Source organism: Rhinopithecus roxellana, chromosome 4 (genome assembly GCF_007565055.1).
Source record: "Rhinopithecus roxellana isolate Shanxi Qingling chromosome 4, ASM756505v1, whole genome shotgun sequence".
Lineage (NCBI taxonomy): Eukaryota > Metazoa > Chordata > Mammalia > Primates > Cercopithecidae > Rhinopithecus > Rhinopithecus roxellana.
In genome coordinates, this window is record NC_044552.1 from 121,774,331 (window position 1) to 121,793,182 (window position 18,852).

An 18,852-nucleotide genomic window follows, 5' to 3' on the forward strand; every position below is an offset into this window, starting at 1 on the left:
AACCAAGCAACCAAACAAACAAAAAGAATATTTCAATCTATTCTCTTCTAGCTTATACTGGTTTTGAGGAGAAGTCCTATCAGTTTTATTCCTATTACTCTGTAGATGAGGTGACTATTTTCCTTCTGGCATGTTTTTGCTTTTCTTGTTTTGTTTTGTTTTTGGAGACAGAGTCTTACTCTGTCACCCAGGCTGGAGTGCAGGGGTACAAACGTGGCTCACTGCAGCCTTGAGCTTTTTGGCTCAGGTGATCTTACTGCCTCAGGCTGCCAAGTAGCTGGGATTACAGGTGCATGCCACCATGCCAGGATAATTTTTTAATTTTTTGTAGAGGCAGTGTCTCACTATGTTGCCCAGGCTGGTCTCAAACTCCCAGGTTCATGTGATCCACCTGCCTTCGCCTCCCAAAGTGCAGGGATTACAGATGTGAGCCACGGCGCCCAGTGTCCTCTGGCTTATCTCAAGCATTTCTCTTTGTCTTCGGTTTTCTGCATTTTGAATAACGTGCCTAGGTATAGATTTTTTGGTAGTTATCCTGCTACATGTTCTCTAAGTTCTCTGGATCTGTAGCTTGGTGTTGGTCATTAATTTTGGAAAATTCTTGGCCATTATTACTTCAAATATTTATTTTCTTTTTTTTTTGATGGGCAAAATTTTATTTTATTTTATTTTTTATACTTTAAGTTCTAGGTTTGTTACATATGTATACATGTGCTATGTTGGTGTGCTGCGCCTGTTAACTCGTTATTTACATTAAGTATATCTCCTAATGCTATCCCTCCCTCCTCCCCCCACCCCACGATAGGCCCTGGTGTGTGATATTCCCCACCCTGTGTCCAAGTGTTCTCACTGTTCAGTTCCCACCTATGAGTGAGAACATGTGGTGTTTGGTTTTCTGCCCTTGTGATAGTTTGCTCAGAATGATGGTTTCCAGCTGCATCCATGTCCCTACAAACAACACGAACTCATCCTTTTTTATGGCTGCATAGTATTCCATGGTGTATATGTGCCACATTTTCTTAATCCAGTCTATCATTGGTGGACATTTGGGTTGGTTCCAAGGCTTTGCTATTGTGAATAGTGCCACAATAAACATATGTGTGCATGTGTCTTTATAGCAGCATGATTTATAATCCTTTGGGTATATGCCCAGTAATGAGATGGCCAGATCAAATGGTATTTCTAGTTCTAGATCCTTGAGGAATCGCCACACTGTCTTCCACAATGGTTGAACTAGTTTACAGTCCCACCAACAGTGTAAAAGCATTCCTATTTCTCCACATCCTCTCCAGTACCTGTTGTTTCCTGACTTTTTAATGATCGCCATTCTAACTGGTGTGAGATGGTATCTCATTGTGGTTTTGATTTGCATTTCTCTGATGGCCAGTGATGTGAGCATTTTTTCATGTGTCTGTTGGCTGTCATAAATGTCTTCTTTTGAGAAGTGTCTATTCATATCCTTTGCCCACCTTTTGCTGGGGTTGTTTGATTTTTTCTTATAAATTTCCTTAAGTTCTTTGTAGATTCTGGATATTATCCCTTTGTCAGATGGGTAGATTGTAAAAATGTTCTCCCATTCTGTAGGAGTTCAGAATGCCTGTTCACTCTGATGGTAGTTTCTTTTGCTTGTGCAGAAGCTCTTTAGTTTAATTAGATACATTTGTCAATTTTGGCTTTTGCTGCCAGTTGCTTTTGGTGTTTTAGTCCTGAAGTCCTTGTCCATACCTATGTCCTGAATGGTATTGCCTAGGTTTTCTTCTAGGGTTTTTATGGTTTTAGGTCTAACATTTAAGTCTTTAGTCCATCTTGATTTCATTTTCATATAAGGAGTAAGGAAAGGATCCAGTTTCAGCTTTCTACATATGGCTAGCCAGTTTTCCCAGCACCATTTATTAAATAGGGAATACTTTCCCCATTTATTGTTTTTGTCAGGTTTGTCAAAGATCAGATGGTTGTAGATGTGTGGTATTATTTCTGATTGGTCTATAGCTCTGTTTTGGTACCAGTACCATGCTGTTTTGGTTACTGTAGCCTTATAGTAGAGTTTGAAGTCAGGTAGCGTGATGCTTCCAGCTTTATTCTTTTGACTTAGGATTGACTTGGCAATGTGGGCTCTCTTTTGGCTCCACATGAGCTTTAAAGTAGTTTTATTCCAATTCTGTGAAGAAAGTCATTGGTAGATTGATGGGAATGGCATTGAATCTATAAATGACCTTGGGCAGTATGGCCATTTCCACAAGATTGATTCTTCCTATCCATGAGCATGGAATGTTCTTCCATTTGCTTGTGTCCTATTTTATTTCTCTGAAAAGTGGTTTGTAGTTCTCCTTGAAGAGGTCCTTTACATCCCTTGTAAGTTGGATTACTAGGTATTCTCTTTGAAGCAATTGTGAATGGGAGTTCACTCACGATTTGGTTCTCTGTTTGTCTATTATTGGTGTATAGGAATACTTGTGATTTTTGCACATTGATTTTGTATCGCGAGACTTTGCTGAAGTTGCTCATCAGCTTAAGGAGATTTGGGGCAGAGATGTTGGGGTTTTCTAAATATACAATCACATCATCTGCAAACAGAGACAATTTGACTTCCACTTTTCCTAACTGAATACCCTTTATTTCTTTCTCCTGCCTGATGGCCCTGGCCAAAACTTCCAACACTATGTTGAATAGGAGTGGTGAGAGAGGGCATCCCTGTCTTGTGCCAGTTTTCAAAGGGAATGCTTCCAGTTTTTGCCCGTTCAGTATGATATTGGCTGTGGGTTTGTCATAAATAGCTCTTATTATTTTGAGATATGTCCCATCAATACCTAGTTTATTCAGAGTTTTTAGCATGAAGGACTGTTGAATTTTGTCAAAGGCCTTTTCTGCATCTATTGAGATAATCATGTGGTTTTTGTCTTTGATTCTGTTTATATGCTGGATTACATTTATTGATTTGCGTATGTTGAACCAGCCTTGCATCCCAGGGATGAAGCCCACTTGATCATGGTGGATAAGCTTTTTGATGTGCTGCTGGATTCAGTTTGCCAGTATTTTATTGAGGATTTTTGCATCAATGTCCATCAGGGATATTGGTTTAATATTCTCTTTTTTTCTGTGTCTCTGCCAGGCTTTGATATCAGGATGATGTTGGCCTCATAAAATGAATTAGGGAGGATTCTCTCTTTTTCTATTGATTGGAATAGTTTCAGAAGGAATGGTACCAGCTCCTCCTTGCACCTCTGGTAGAATTCAGCTGTGAATTGTCTAGTCCTGGACTTTTTTGGATTAGTAGGCTATTAATTATTGCCTCAATTTCAGAACCTATTATTGGTCTATTCAGGGATTCAATTTCTTCCTGGTTTAGTCTTGGGAGGGTATATGTGTCCAGGAATTTATCCATTTCTTCTAGATTTTCTAGTTTATTGGCATAGAGGTGTTTATAGTATTCTCTGATGGTAGTTTGTATTTCTGTGGGGTCGGTGGTGATATCCCCTTTATCATTTTTTATTGTGTCTATTTGATTCTTCTCTCTTTTCTTCTTTATTAGCCTTGCTAGCAACTTTGTTGATCTTTTCAAAAAACCAACTTCTGGATTCATTGATTTTTTTTGTGTCTCTTTTTCCTTCAGTTCTGCTCTGATCTTAGTTATTTCTTGCCTTCTGCTAGCTTTTGAATGTGTTTGCTCTTGCTTCTCTAGTTCTTTTAATAGTGATGTTAGACTGTCAATTTTAGATCTTTCCAGCTTTCTCTTGTGGGCATTTAGTGCTATAAATTTCCCTCTACACACTGCTTTAAATGTGTTCCAGAGAGTCTGGTATGTTGTATCTTTGATCTCATTGGTTTCAAAGAACATCTTTATTTCTGCCTTCATTTCGTTATGTACCCAGTAGTCATTCAGGAGCAGGTTGTTCAGTTTCCATGTAGTTGAGTGGTTTTGCTTGAGTTTCTTAGTCCTGCGTTCTAGTTTGATTGCACTGTGGTCTGAGAGACAGTTTGTTAAAATTTCTGTTCTTTTACATTTGCTGAGGAGTGCTTTACTTCCAATTATGTGGTCAATTTTGGAATAAGTACGATGTGGTACTAAGAAGAACGTATATTCTGTTGATTTGGGGTGGAGAGTTCTGTAGATGTCTATTAGGTCCGCTTGGTTCAGAGTTGAGTTCAATTCCTGGATATCCTTATTAACTTTCTGTCTCGTTGATCTGTCTAATGTTGACAGTGGGGTGTTGAAGTCTCCCACTATTATTGTATGGGAGTCTAAGTCTCTTTGTAAGTCTCTAAGGACTTGCTTTATGAATCTAGGTACTCCTGTATTGGGTGCATATATATTTAGGATGGTTAGCTCTTCTTGTTGAATTGATCCCTTTTTACCATTATGTAATGGCCTTCTTTGTCTCTTTTGATCTTTGATGGTTTAAAGTCTGTTTTATCAGAGACTAGGATTGCAACCTCTGCTTTTTTTTTTTTGTTTTGTTTTCCATTTGCTTGGTAGATCTTCCTCCATCCCTTTATTTTGAGCCTATGTGTGTCTCTGCACATGAGATGTGTCTCCTGAATACAGCACACTGATGGATCTTGAGTCTTTATCCAATTTTCCAGTCCGTGTCTTTTAATTGGAGCATTTAGCCCATTTACATTTAAGGTTAATATTGTTATGTGTGAATTTGATCCTGTTATTATGATGTTAGCCTGTTATTTTGCTTGTTAGGTGATGCAGTTTCCTCCTAGCATCGATGGTCTTTACAATTTGGCATGTTTTTGCAGTGGCTGGTACCAGTTGTTCCTTTCTATGTTTAGTGCTTCCTTCAGGAGCTCTTGTAAGGCAAGTGTGGTGGTGACAAAATCTCTCAGCATTTGTTTGTCTGTAAAGGATTTTATTTCTCCTTCACTTATGAAGCTTAGTTTGGCTGGATATGAAATTCTGGGTTGAAAATTCTTTTCTTTAAGAATGTTGAATATTGGCCCCCACTCTCCTCTGGCTTGCAGAGTTTCTGTCAAGAGATTCGCTGTTAGTCTGATGGGCTTCCCTTTGTGGGTAACCCGACATTTCTCTCTGGTTGCCCTTAACATTTTTTCCTTCATTTGAACTTTGGTGAATCTGACAATTATGTGTCTTAGAGTTGCTCTTCTCGAGGAGTATCTTTGTGGTGTTCTCTGTATTTCCTGAATTTGAATGTTGGCCTGCCTCACTAGGTTGGGGAAGTTCTCCTGGATAATATCCTGAAGAGTGTTTTCCACCTTGGTTCTATTCTCCCCGTCACTTTCAGGCACACCAATCAGATGTAGATTTGGTCTTTTCACATAGTCCCATATTTCTTGGAGGCTTTGTTGGTTTCTTTTTACTATTTTTTCTCTCAACTTCTCTTCTCACTTCAGTTCATTCATTTGATCTTCAATCACTGATACCCTTTCTGCCACTTGTTCAAATTGGCTACTAAAGCCTGTGCTTGCATCATGTAGTTCTCGTGCTATGGTTTTCAACTCCACCAGGTCATCTAAGGACTTCTCTACATTTTTTATTCTAGTTAGCCATTTATCTAATCTTTCTTCAGGTTTTTAGCTTCTTTGCAATAGGTTCAAACATCTTTCTTTAGCTCAGAGAAGTTTGTTATTACCGATCGCCTGAAGCCTTCTCTCAACTTATCAAAGTCATTCTCCATCCAGCTTTATTCCATTGCTGGTGAGGAGCTGCGTTCCTTTGGAGGAGAAGAGGCACTCTGATTTTTAGAATTTTCAGCTTTTCTGCTCTGGTTTCTCCCTGTGTTTGTAGTTTTATCTACCTTTGGTCTTTGATGATGGTGATGTATAGATGGGGTTTTGAAGTAGATGTCCTTTTGTTCATTAGTTTTCCTTCTAACAGTCAGGACCCTCAGCTTCAGGTCTGTTGGAGCTTGCTGGAGGTCCACTCCAGACCCTGCTTGCCTAGGTATCACCAGCAGAGGCTGCAGAACAGCAAGTATTGCAGAACGGCAGATGTTGCTGCCTGATCCTTCCTCTAGAAACTTCGTCTCAGAGGGGCACCCAGCTGTATGAGGTGTCAGTCAGGTCCCTACTGGGAGGTATCTCCCACTTAGGCTACTCAGGAGTCAGGGACCCACTTGAGGAGGCAGTCTGTCCATTCTCAGATCTCAAACTCTGTGCTGGGAGAACCACTATGCTCTTCAAAGCTGTCAGACAGGGACGTTTAAGTCTGCAGAAGTTTCTGCTGCCTTTTGTTCAGCTATACTCTGTCCCTAGAGGTGGAGTCTACAGAGGCAGGCAGGCCTCCTTGAGCTGTGGTGGGCTCCACCCAGTTTGAGCTTCCCAGCTGCTTTGTTTACTTAGTCAAGCCTCAGCAATGGTGGATGCCCCTTCCCCAGCCTTGTTGCCACCTTGCAGTTCAATCTGAGACTGCTGTGCTAGCAGTGAGCAAGGCTCTGTGGGCGTGGGACCCTCTGAGCCAGGCATGGGATATAATCTCCTGATGTGTCATTTGCTAAGGCCATTGGAAAAGTGCAGTATTAGGGTGAGAGTGTCCCAATTTTCCAGATACCATCTGTCACAGCTTCCCTTTGCTACAGAAGGGAATTCCCTGTCCCCTGTGCTTCCCAGGTGAGGCGATGCCCTGCCCTGCTCCATGGGCTGCACCCACTGTCTGACAAGACCCAGTGAGATGAACCTGGTACCTCAGTTGGATATGCAGAAATCACCTGTCTTCTGTGTCGCTCACGCTGGGAGCTGCAGACTAGAGCTGTTCCTATTCAGCCATTTTGAAATCTCCGTATTGCTTCAACTTTCTTCTGCTCCATTCTCTCTCTCTTCTTCCTCTGGTATTCCAGTTACATGTATGCTATGCCTTTTGAAATTATCCTACAGTTCTTGAATATTCTGTTCTATTTTTAAAAATTCTTTTGTTTCCTTGCATTTCTGCTTGAGAAATTTCTGTTGGTCTAATTTAGGCTCACTGATTCTTCTCTCAGCTATTTCTAGTCTACCGATAAGCCTCTCAAAGGTATCCTTCATTTATCTTAGTTTTTTTTCTTTTTAGTATTTAATTTTTATTCTTTCTTAGAGTTTACATTTCTCCACTTAAATTCCCCATCTGTTCTTGCATGTTATCTATTTTTTACATTAGTACCCTCAGATTTTAATCATAGCTATTTTAAATTCCCTGTCTGTTGTTTTCAATGTCTGTGTTGATTTCAAGCCTGGTTTTGAGGCTTGCTTTATCTTTCTAGATTGTGTGTTTTCTTGCATTTGGCTTGCCTTATAATTTTTTTTTTTTTTTTTTTATGTGGAAAGCCAGATGTGTCATACTTGGTAGTAGGGACAGAGGTAAATTGATCTCTAGTGTGAGGTTTTATGCTAATCTGTTAGGAGTTGGGCTGTGTTTAATATCTGAAGTAATTACAGGAGCCAGAGACTTCAAATTCCTCCAGTGTACTTTTTTTTGTCTCTTCTTCAGTTTTGGCTTCCCTGAGTACTCCTGCTCAGTTTGTGTGTTTCAACCCTAAGGTCATGAGTCCTAAGCATTTCTCATTCCCAGGCAAATGCACACTCAACCTCTAGCAATTTGTCAGAATTGCCATCTAAGTGTTCTTACCAGTTTGTGAACTCCAGAGGCATCTGCTTCCAGTGAGCAGATCTCAGCTGGACTCACTTCTGGATTCCATAACTTTATAGGGGTAATGGGAACAGAGTTTGTTCACCACGTCTCTGATGTGTCCAAGAAAAGTTGATAATTTTCAGTTTTTCAGTTTGATCTTGTTGTAAGGTTGGAAATGACAGCTTCCAATCTCTTTACACATCACAGCTGAAACTGGAAGTCTCTTGGCAGAGGAGATATTTCGATAGATATTGCCAAATTGCCATTCAAAAAGATTGCAACAGTTTACATTCCCATAAATAATATATGCAATGACTTAAATACAAGTATTTTTAAATAACTTGAAACAACTAAGAACACTTGCTAATATTTGATCTTGAGACTGTGGGACAAACCCTAATAGTATGAATATCAGAGAAAGTCTTGAAACTAAGAAGGAGGAATCAAGAGGGGAGGTTGTATTCTAATGTATTATAAATTTAGCATTCCTCCAGTTATGCTCTTTCTTAGTTAAAAAACAGTAATGAGTAAAAACACTGATCATGCTAAAGAATTGGTGGGTTTGCATATACCTAGCCTCACACATATAAAATGCGTCAGAATTTTCCATGAGTCAGGAATCACAATTGAAATTCCTGACCTTGTTCTGGCTCCAGAAGGGAACACAGCTTCGCTATTGTATGCATGCAGCTGACTTCTACACAGGAAGTAATCCTTGATGGTTTCAAACTGTGCCTCTTCTTTCTTTTTTAAAACAAAAATATGCTCTGTTAAAATTTCTCTTAATTTTTTTATTATAGCCAGAGAAATAATAAGTGCTTTTTCCCCTGCCTGTCCTTGTGGAGACGATGAAGTGGCAGTGAGTTAATTTTTTTTTTTCTTTTCCCACATGAATGTTGTTTTTCCATAAATCCTTTTTCTGTGAGTGGAAAATTCACTTCAAAATCCAGTAAATGGTTTTTTAAAGTCAGCAAGGGGCAAAACCCTAACAAACCAATTATCTTTCTATTGACCACAATCCTTCAACTTTTATTTTTACCTCATTGGAAATTTTATCTTGGAATTGGATAATCTTTAGTATGAAGTAAAATAATTGAAAAAGAAAGGTCTGATAACATATTTCAGGGTCAAAATGTAAAAAAACAAAATGAGTCAAATAATTTGGTGTAACAGAGCCATCTTAAGCTTAAGTTACCCCAAAAGTGACTGAAGAGAAGGCTGTCTTAAATGGCCTATTTCATTATTGTTAAAAGCTACAGTGTCATTTGTTCACTCACTCTGGTATAAAAAGCTATAGTGTCATTTGTTCACTCACTTTACTAATGGTAAATGAACTTTCTATTCTAAAGAATGTAAAAAGGTTCTCCATCCTTGATAACAATAAGCTGTGGACAGGAAATGAAATATGAAGCAAAGCCAAAACTCTTCTTTCAGCTTTGTTTTGTTAAGCTCTGTTCTCATAAGATATTGTCAGTCACAATGAAATGTGACTTTACTAAATGTTATCATTTAATAACATAGAGGACATAAAAATAACACTTCACCCCCAGGTGCTGAGATTGGGACAAACTGAAGAAGTTATTTCCACATTTACATGATAATATTGCTATAAGCAGTATTGAAAACTGTCCTATATTCAAGTTTCTTTTTAAAAATAATTCAGGTTCAATCCCTCTGATCATAGAAGATATATCTGTTTTGTAGTTTAAAGCATCATCCAACATAAATTCAAACTTTCGTCTGCATTGACTGATCCAATTCTTTATACATGATTTTTTGCTAAAATTTAATTTTAGCAAAATTTAAGAACATAAAAATTTGAAGTAAATATTTTTTATTATTATTTTTTAAAGAGCCCATGTAGCCACAGAAAGTAAACTCAGTGATCCAAATGAAAGCTTATAGATGAACAGAAGGCCTTTTGCTCTCAAATGCCTTTGCTTCTGTTTTAACAGTGTTTCTGAGTAGGAGAATGTACTAAAATCACCCACTTCACAACTCACTTTCCAAACGAGTAGTTTGGGATTAGAGGGATTTTTTTTTCTATGTGCAGACAGACAACAAAAATTCAAAAACTTTTACATTCAGTCATCAGGAATTATCCTTGTTCTATTATCTTTCCTCAAGTCAAAAAGTAGTTTCTCAAAAGGTTCTCATGCTACTAAATATTAGACTTCAAGGTGTGTTTATCTCATCAAAACTACAGCACCTGTAATTTATGTGTCTCTCTTTTTTTCTTGGTTTACATAGAAAATATTGTTCCAGAGAAAGCTCTCAATTCTAAAAGCTTTAAAACTTTGTTATCAGCAGAAAAAGAATCTCAGGAGTAACGGTACCATTTGGATGTATAGTCCTGCCAGATGAGCAAGAGACTTGATGATGAAAACCTAGTCAACTTCATAATGATCTGAGGGCTACTAGTTGGTTTCTGAATTTATAAACTACCGATGAATTATTCTCAACAAGTGGTATATCAACACTTTAACTGTGGGCTACATTAGAGATTCATTTTATTCTGAGTTGATTAGAAACAAGAGTAAAGGATGAGATAGAGTGGGGAAAGAGAAGTAGAAAATAGAGTTGATTTTTTACTTTTAGAAGGGTCTACTCTCAGATGCAATAGTATAGAAGTAATTACAGTGACAATCATTACATATACCATGCACTAGTGCTTGAAGCACTTGTGTAATAGGGTACCAACTCTTTTTGGAGGCTCATTACTTCCTCTCTTTCTTCTCCATCAATCTGCCTACATTGCAACTTCTCCAAGGCTGTGTTGTTTTTCTATAACCTATGTTTTGTTTCCTTTATCCTCTCATTAGTGATTTTGCTCTTTTTGAGCTACCATAGTGGTATGCTGCAACAATTTGGAGTCAGATTCACCTAAAGAAATTTATGCATTTCAGTTACCTATATGTTGAAGATGTATTATTCCTAGCCTGTTTAATGTTATCAAGTACAACATCTTCTGTTGCAATGAAATAGGTTTCAATGTAGAATAATGGATAAGAGCTCAGGTTGCAATGTGAGAAAGTTGGGGTCATATCTCATGCCTACCACTTAATAGGTGAGTGTTCCTAAGCAATATACACTTATTCTCTAAGTCTCTATTTTATCATTGATAAATGAACTTAATAATAGAACTAATGGAACTTGCTTCATGGGTTTTGGGTCGGTATTAAATGAACTCCTCCATGAACAGCGCATAGCATAAAGCATGGGGTATAATGGGCAGCCAATGAATGCTATCATTCAAAAAAAATATCAAACATGACATTGCAAATCTATTCTAAATGGAAAGAGGTATAATACCGTATCCTCATCTTGTTAAAAGTGATTCTTTTCTATTATGATGAGGAGTTTAATTGATAGGCATCTTAGAACTCATGTGCTGAGTGTGCAGCTTTCTGGATGCCAACCCCAAATTAGAGGGCACAGAAGAGTAGCCTACTCTAATTCTAACAGATGACAGAACCTAAACATAATCCATTTGGTTTATGGCATCAGATAAACTTGTGGTATTAGTATCATCAGTCATTACTAATTAATTCAAATATTAAAGCAAGTTTACATCCCAAGGAGAGTTCCTGTGCTAAGACTTATCAAATAAGGTCCAAAAACAAATGGTCCATTGAATGATGCTGTTTCTAACAGACCGACTTAATAAAACAGATCTTTTAGAAACTTCTAGAATTATTGAGATTTGGTCTTTTGGCTAAATATCCTAACTCAGAGAATTTTTTTTTAAAGTGAAAGGATAAACAATTATTTTCTAGTCAATTACTCTTTGCTAGTTTTGAGTGAACTTGAATTTTTAAAAACCATATGACTTGAGATTTAAAAGATGTATGTTAAGTGATATAAGTATTCCTCTAGCTATTAGGCTCAGTGTTCAAGTTTTGTTCTTTGTGAGCTGTTAAAGTTGTATGATGTGGTTGTGCAGAGTCAAAGTAAATCAGTCACTTTTTCATAGTAATAGTTCATTTGTTTGTTATCCTACGTTTATGGTTACCTAACAATGCTCTGACCCGGTCTTTGACATTTATTCCTGAGGGTCAGCAGATGACATAAAAAGAAGCACCAAGTTGTAAATTGACTCTTTGTTAATAAATCCTGTTGAAATTTTGATAGAAAGTGGCAGTTAAAAACAACTGTTTAAAATGGTTTGTGAATGATGCATGGTTTCAATAATCTATTCTTTCCTTTTTCTCCTTTAGCACTGATTATCAAGATTTGACTATAAATAACTCTCCAGATGCAGAGGCTAAAAACTGCCAATCAACAGTCTCTGCAGTATCTTTTATGAGTTCCTGGATCAGTGCCTTCCCGTTTTTTCTGGTAATGAAATGTGTCTGGCATGTCTTCTGCTGGGTACTTCAATATTAACCCTTTTTCATTAGGATATTCTAATTTAACATGTACAAAGTTGTAGATGCTGTACAAGAAAGCTATACCAGTGAACTCCCTGTACAAGAAAGCTATACCAGATACTGATATTATCACCAAGAAATTTCTTTAAAGTGAACCACATTCCAAGTTGGTGTTCCCAACAATGATGGTGTTGTAACTCAAAGAAGGCAAAAGAAGCAATCATTTGTTACCTCTAGGCTCTCCTGTGAAAATCCCTACAGTGTCCTTATACCATATACCTCATATTGAAGAATCCAAGGGCAGCATTAAGTTATTCCCTGCTGCATTGCTCCATCTTGCTTCTTGGTGGACAAGGGAGCTCTCTAAGCTTGAATTTCCCCTTTCCCAAGACTAAAAATAGACAATGGACCAGCTACATGGTTCATTGTTGTAGGATCTTGAGTGAGTAAGATTAAATTTGTAATAGTCATTAAGATATTAGTTCAAATTATTTCAATCTTAATCTCTATTTAATAAAAGTCTTTGGTTCAGGCAGTTAAATAATTTCAGCAGGTGTGTTTGCCTACAGTTATTTAGTCTTACTGCCTAGTTTCTATAAGGTTGGGTTATAAATTGCACTACTAGAGATTTTGTTGATCTCAAAGCATTTTCTAAATTAGCTCTGTGATCAAAATAAGAAATAATTGAGAAGAAACAATTTCTCCAAAGAATAGTTAGGAATATTTGTCCTTAGCTCCTTGGGCTGGCCTCATGGACATGCAAATTGTATGGTCATACAGTCCTTAGGAGACCTTGTGCCTGGCTTCATGCCTTTCTATGCCATTTTAAAATTCTTGATAATTTTATCTTTGAACTTGTGGTTTGTAAGTTAGTGAAATGGGACAATGGAAAATGTGCATGAGCAGAGAAGACACATACAATGCATGATTGATGTGATATCTCATTACCCCATAATCCATGTAGTATTCACTATGGCCCATGAGCAGAACATTCCAGTGAACCCATGATACATGGGAGTTCACTAAAATTCAAAGCAAGCAATGTTAAGCATGTTAGGTCTACCACTGAGTAAGTAGTGGGAGGAGAAGTGGTCTGATAACTGCAAGAGACCACTTTTCTTTTGAATGAGAACTCGCTTTGAATGAGAACTTTCTTTGAATGCAAACAGAAGGAAATAGAGTTCTAAAAGGCAAGAACAGCAAGGAAATCTATTATATCCATAACTCATGTTACTTCCCTGTATTAGCCAACCACATATGCTAGAAATTGTGACATAAAGCAGAGAGAAAGATAAGTTGATCTACAGTTAACTTTCCTTTTAGATTTTTCTTACCCATCAGTAAGTCAGAGGTAGAGAATGCTGGTAGAATGTATGCATATGAGGAAGAGAAGTAAGAACAGTTGAGTTAGTATTCTGCAGCATTTCCACTGTTCTAGTCAGAGCAAAATACATGTGCATGTAAGAATACAAAATACAAATTGTGTGACTTTGATGATTCTACATTGGGTTAATGACTTTTAAATTTGTGTTCAAGACTGGCATTGCACAATATAAAGATGAAGGGTAAGAATACTGCTAATAATTTGAAATTTTATTTTTTCTTATTTAGAACAGAATTATAGTAACAAATATAAAAACTATGACAAGTCAAGAGAAAGACTGTGAAAGAAAGGAAAAAACTATTTTAGTACCTTTAACAGCATGTTATTTTCTGCTTTTTGAATAAGAGGTTCTGCATTTCATTTTGTTCTGGGCACTGCAAATTATATAGCTGGCCCTGGTTGCAACACAGCTGTTTGCTCCTTGACCTTGCTAAATCACTAAGAGGTGGGATTTGAGAAGAATGGAGGGGCAGGTGAGGCAGTGAGGCATCCTTCATCCTTCCCTGCAAAGCCCTAGGTATTCTTTTCTGTATTGCTTTAATAAAGGCCTTTCTTGCTTTTTTGTGAAATTATATTAATAATAGTAGTTTCTATTAGTTTTCCAACCAAAGAAAGGTCCCCATATTATTCCTTATTTCTAATTTACTAAATACATCCTACCCTTTGTTAAACTCAAGTCATCTTTGCTATTGTTACTTTCTACAAGCAAGTTCAAATCACCCATGATTTGACACTGTGGATTACTTGCTTCTCTTCTTTTTCTTTTTGTTTGTTTGTTTTTGAGATGGATTCTCTCTCTGTCACCTTGGCTGGAGTGCAGTGGCACAATCTTGGCTCACTGCAACCTCTGCCTCCTGGGTTGAAGCAATTCTCTTGCCTCAGCCTCCCGACTAGCTGGGATTACAGGCCTGCACCATCACGCCTGGTTAATTTTTGCATTTTTAGTAGAGACAGAGTTTCACCATGTTGGCCAGGCTGGTCTCGAACTCCTGACTTCAAGTGATTCACCGGCCTCAACCTCCCAAAGTGCTGGGATTACAGATGTGAGCCACCACGCCTGGCCATTTCTCTTCATTTTCTTTTCTCAGTTTGTATTCAACCACCTCATTTCAAAACCATTTCCTTTTTATTACATTTTTAACCTCATAATTTAAGGTCACTAAAAGTATTTTACATATATCCTGCAAAGTTTGATCCTTTTCTTCTCCCTTTTTTCTTATGTCCTGATTTCTTATTTATTCTTAGGTCCACAGACATGTAGGTAAGACCTAGGCCTTTGTAGATGTCCCGTTGATTACTTCTAAGGAAGAAAAGAAACATGTTGCTAGTGCCCTTTAAAGATCTCCCAAGAGGCTCTAAGCAACTTGCCAAAATGTCAGTAATGTTTTACTTCCGCCTTCACCTCTACTTGTTATTCATCACCTCTAAGCAAATCTTTTGATCTTAGGAAAACCTCCACCTTGCCTTTTTAGTTTCCTTGATTTCTTACCTCACACTATCTAATTTCTGAAGTCTCAGTATCAAAAGTGGTGAGACCTAAACCCTGTTCTGATTTCTTTTATCTGTATCTTAAAGGAGCTTTAAAATTTCAAGACCGTCTTCATTCTGACCTCTGCATACATGCCTTACCCCATTGCTTCCTTGTCCTTAGCTTTTTAGGAATACCAAGCTTCCTGAATTTATTCAAATGTGCCTTGTGTTTCAGGCCTCCTCACTTTTTCTCTTGTTAGTCCTTCCATCTAGAATATCCTTTATTATCTTCTTTACTTAAATAATTACTTTTCAAGCTTAAAGTGTCAGCTCAGGCATTACTTCCACTGCAAGTCTTTCCTGTTCCTTCATAAGACAGGTTAGGGTCCATCCAGTTAGGGCCCATATTACCATGGGCATCACTCTATCTCAACACATACTATATTGTACTAAAAACATCTGTTCATGTGATTGCCTTCAGACCATACTATGATGTCCTTGAGGGCAGAGATGTATTTTTTTAATTTGTTGCATTATATAGTCCTGGACACATAGCAGTATTCAACAGATGTATTTTTCCCTAAATTAAGACAAATTGAATTAGATGTGCTTTAATATAATATGTGATCTCTCTTCTGCACATTATTTATTTGGTCCCAGCCCAGAGAATACACAGAGAGTGTTGATCCTTGAACAATGTGGGGTTTGTGCAGTTGAAACCCCCCTGAAACTACTATCAGCCCACTGTTGACCAAAAACCTTACTGATAATATAAACAGGGAATTAATACACATTTTGTATGTTATATGCATTATATACTGTATGTAAGCTAGAGAAAACAATGTTAAGAAAATCATAAGGAAGAGAAAATGTGTTCACTATTAATTAAATGAAAGTGGATCAGCAATGGTCTTCATTCTCATTGCCTTCACATTTGATAGGCTGAGGAAGAGGAGGGATTGGTCTTGCTATCTCAGGGGTGGCCGAGGCAGAGGGAAACCCATGTATAAGTGTACCAGCACAGTTCAAACCCATGTTGTTCAACGATGTGTGTGTTGTATAAACATATATGTGTATATAAATTATGTGCTCCAGCATCATTCTCTGGAGTTTTTTTTTTTTTTTTTTTGTTTTTTGTTTTTTGTTTTTTTTGACAGAGTCTCGCTTTGTAGACCAGACTGATGTGCAGCTGTGAGATCTTGGCTCACTGCAACCTCCACCTCCTGGATTCAAGTGGTTCTTCTGCCTCAGCCTCCCGAGTGACTGGGATTACAGGGCACCACTATGCCTGACTAATTTTTTGCATTTTTAATAGAGACAGGGTTTCACCATGTTGGCCAGGCTGGTCTCAAACTCCTGGCCTCAAGTGATCTGCCCACCTAGGCCTCCCAAAGTGCTGGGATTACAAGCCTGAGCCACTGCGCCCGGCTAGAATTTTTAAAAAGTCATAGAATCTTAGAGTTAAAAAGAACCCCAGAGTATCCCACTCAATTTAGGAATCTCCTTTGCAAAGTTTTGGCCACTTGTTATCCATTTTATTTAATAATTTAATTTCATTTTATTCTTTTAACCTGGATTGGGGGAAGGAGATGATGAGGAAGAGATAGTTTCACAGACCCTTTTACTCAAAGCCAGTTGCTAATATAAATTATCTTCTCCAGAAGCCTATTGTCATCAGGGATAAATTGAGTCATAGGTAGTTGGAAAGATCATCAAAAACTTCTGCTATCCCTAGAGTTGGGCAATCCTTTCTGAAGAATTTCACAAGAAGATTCTACCAAATTTTCAGCAATTCAAAAGTTCTGTTATAAGCTCAGCTAAAGATAAGCCATTTAGAGAGTAGTTTTGAGTACTCTTCATGAGCTTTAGCTAGAATTTCGATTTCTTGGTACTTTTTGATTCATTTCATTCTTGGGAAAGCTGAGTACATGGATTGTCATTTTCGTCAGTGTCTTGCGTCAGTTACAAGATTGACATCTATTCTTTTTACATTAGGACAAGAACATTGGATTCCAAGAAGCAACTTCCAGGTTTTTCAAGTTTTTCAGTATCAGTATTTCCTTATATATGGGTCCTATCTACCTTGCCATAGACTCACAGACATATGTAGGAGGTTAGCCCTCTGGTGGTGATGAAGGCCAGTCTTTACAGTCAACTGGAGACTGGTCACTTGTCCACACGCCCAAGGGATCTGATCTGATGAACAGGGCCTACCTGAGGAACCTGACATGTGGGTTCTGCACTTTCTGCTGCCAGTTCTTTAAGAGTTTCAAGGATCTTTAACTTTGTCTCTGTACTAACTCTTCGTACTGCTGAAATAGGCAATGCCTATCTAACTTTGCCAGCTAATTTTGAGAGTCAAAGGAAGAAATATGTGCAGAGTTAAAAGTGCCGTGGAAGTGAAAAAGTGTTGTGTTCACTCTTCTGTCCCTATTGGGAGTTGATTGCTGATCTCATTTTGCATCATAAACTGGGTGGCCCAGATTGGGTGGAGCAGATAGAAAGAAAGAGGTATCTAGCAAGAAGAAAAGATGGGCTTAACAGTGTTGACTTTTTTCTCTGTGTACTGATTGAGACCATTTCTTAATCAGAGAAAATCTGTTTGGGATCCAGAATGCTTTTCTCTGAAAAGAAGATGAATTGCTAAATTGTAAAACGAGGACAATGGGATGGAGAGACTTCTCACCCATGATTCGACCCTGTGGATTACTTACTTCTCTTCATTTTCTTAAAAACCATAATTGCCCCGCAATGGATCATGGATCCCAGGCTGCTTCTGCACAGGTTCTATTGGGCCAACACTCAGACTTACGTTCAGTACCCCCATTTGTGTCCTGTGGCATTGTGCCCAATGTAGCAACTAGAGTGATAAATGACTTCCTGCAAGGTCACCAAATAAGCAAATGCTCCCCAGGGGTCATTAGATGGCTTTGTGTTCTTCTCCTAAATTGTTCCATCAGTGAGCCAGGATGGCGGAGGACTTGATTGTTTTTTATTTTATTTTTGATGCTCCTTCTGGGCTCCAGACTCACTGGAGACATCCTGACATATAATGCTTTGCCCAGCACAATGCGATGCCCTTTACCTAGTAAAAGGGTGAGTCCCGTAAAGGTGCTGCCTTCCCCCCAGAACAAACAACGGAAATGCATCAGGAGAGCTCAGCTGCAGACAGAATGCACATCATGAAGCAGGAGCCACCCTGGGATTCCTCAGATGAAAGCCAATTTCAATGAACATTGTGTTTCAAAGCCTGCTTCCTCTTGCTCGGTAAGAGCTGCAGAAGGAACATCCCACTTGCGTCTGCTGACACAAAAGAATGCTGTGACTGGGAGATCTTATCGAGCCTTCCTGTGCCACAGCAACAGAGCTCCAGTTGTGTCTTGTAAGAATTGGTCATTGTTTCATGGGGACGACTGGCTCCTTTGGGTGGGATCTGATGGCATCTCATGGAGTTGAGGTAGGTGGTGCTGGGAGGTCAGCCAGCCACATGACCTGGCTTGCTGGCTTCTCGGAAGTCAGATAGAAGAACAAACTTCACCCAGTTTGCTGGATGCCGAATAGTTAAATATTTTAAGTTTAACCATTAAAATATGTATATTCTGTTTCCTTCATAATATCTTCAACTGTACAAGTTAAGAACAAAAGCTAGAAATGATGCCCAGAGTTTCTCTGCTGGAATAAGCTGTTTTTTGTTCTCTTTTAACCAACAGTTGCTTGATTCTGACGAAACTGAGAAAAATCAAGTAGTGTTTTGAAAAATATAAATTTAATTATTTAAAACTATCTGTGGAGAATGTAGATGCTAATATGTAAACATTTTGGTGTTGATGACATAAGTCTCAAAAATATATATTTGCTTCATGAAGGTGAACCTCCAGTTTACAATCATCACATTTATATATAATAGTGTAAGTTAATAACCTCAACTTAATTAAATTTGGCTAATTCTAGATAATGTCTCCTTTTCCTAGAAAGTTTGTGGCATCTTCTAGAGAGGGAAAATTGATGGTTACTTGTTCAGTTATATGCAGAGTAGAATTTGAATTTTGTTCTCTTTCCTG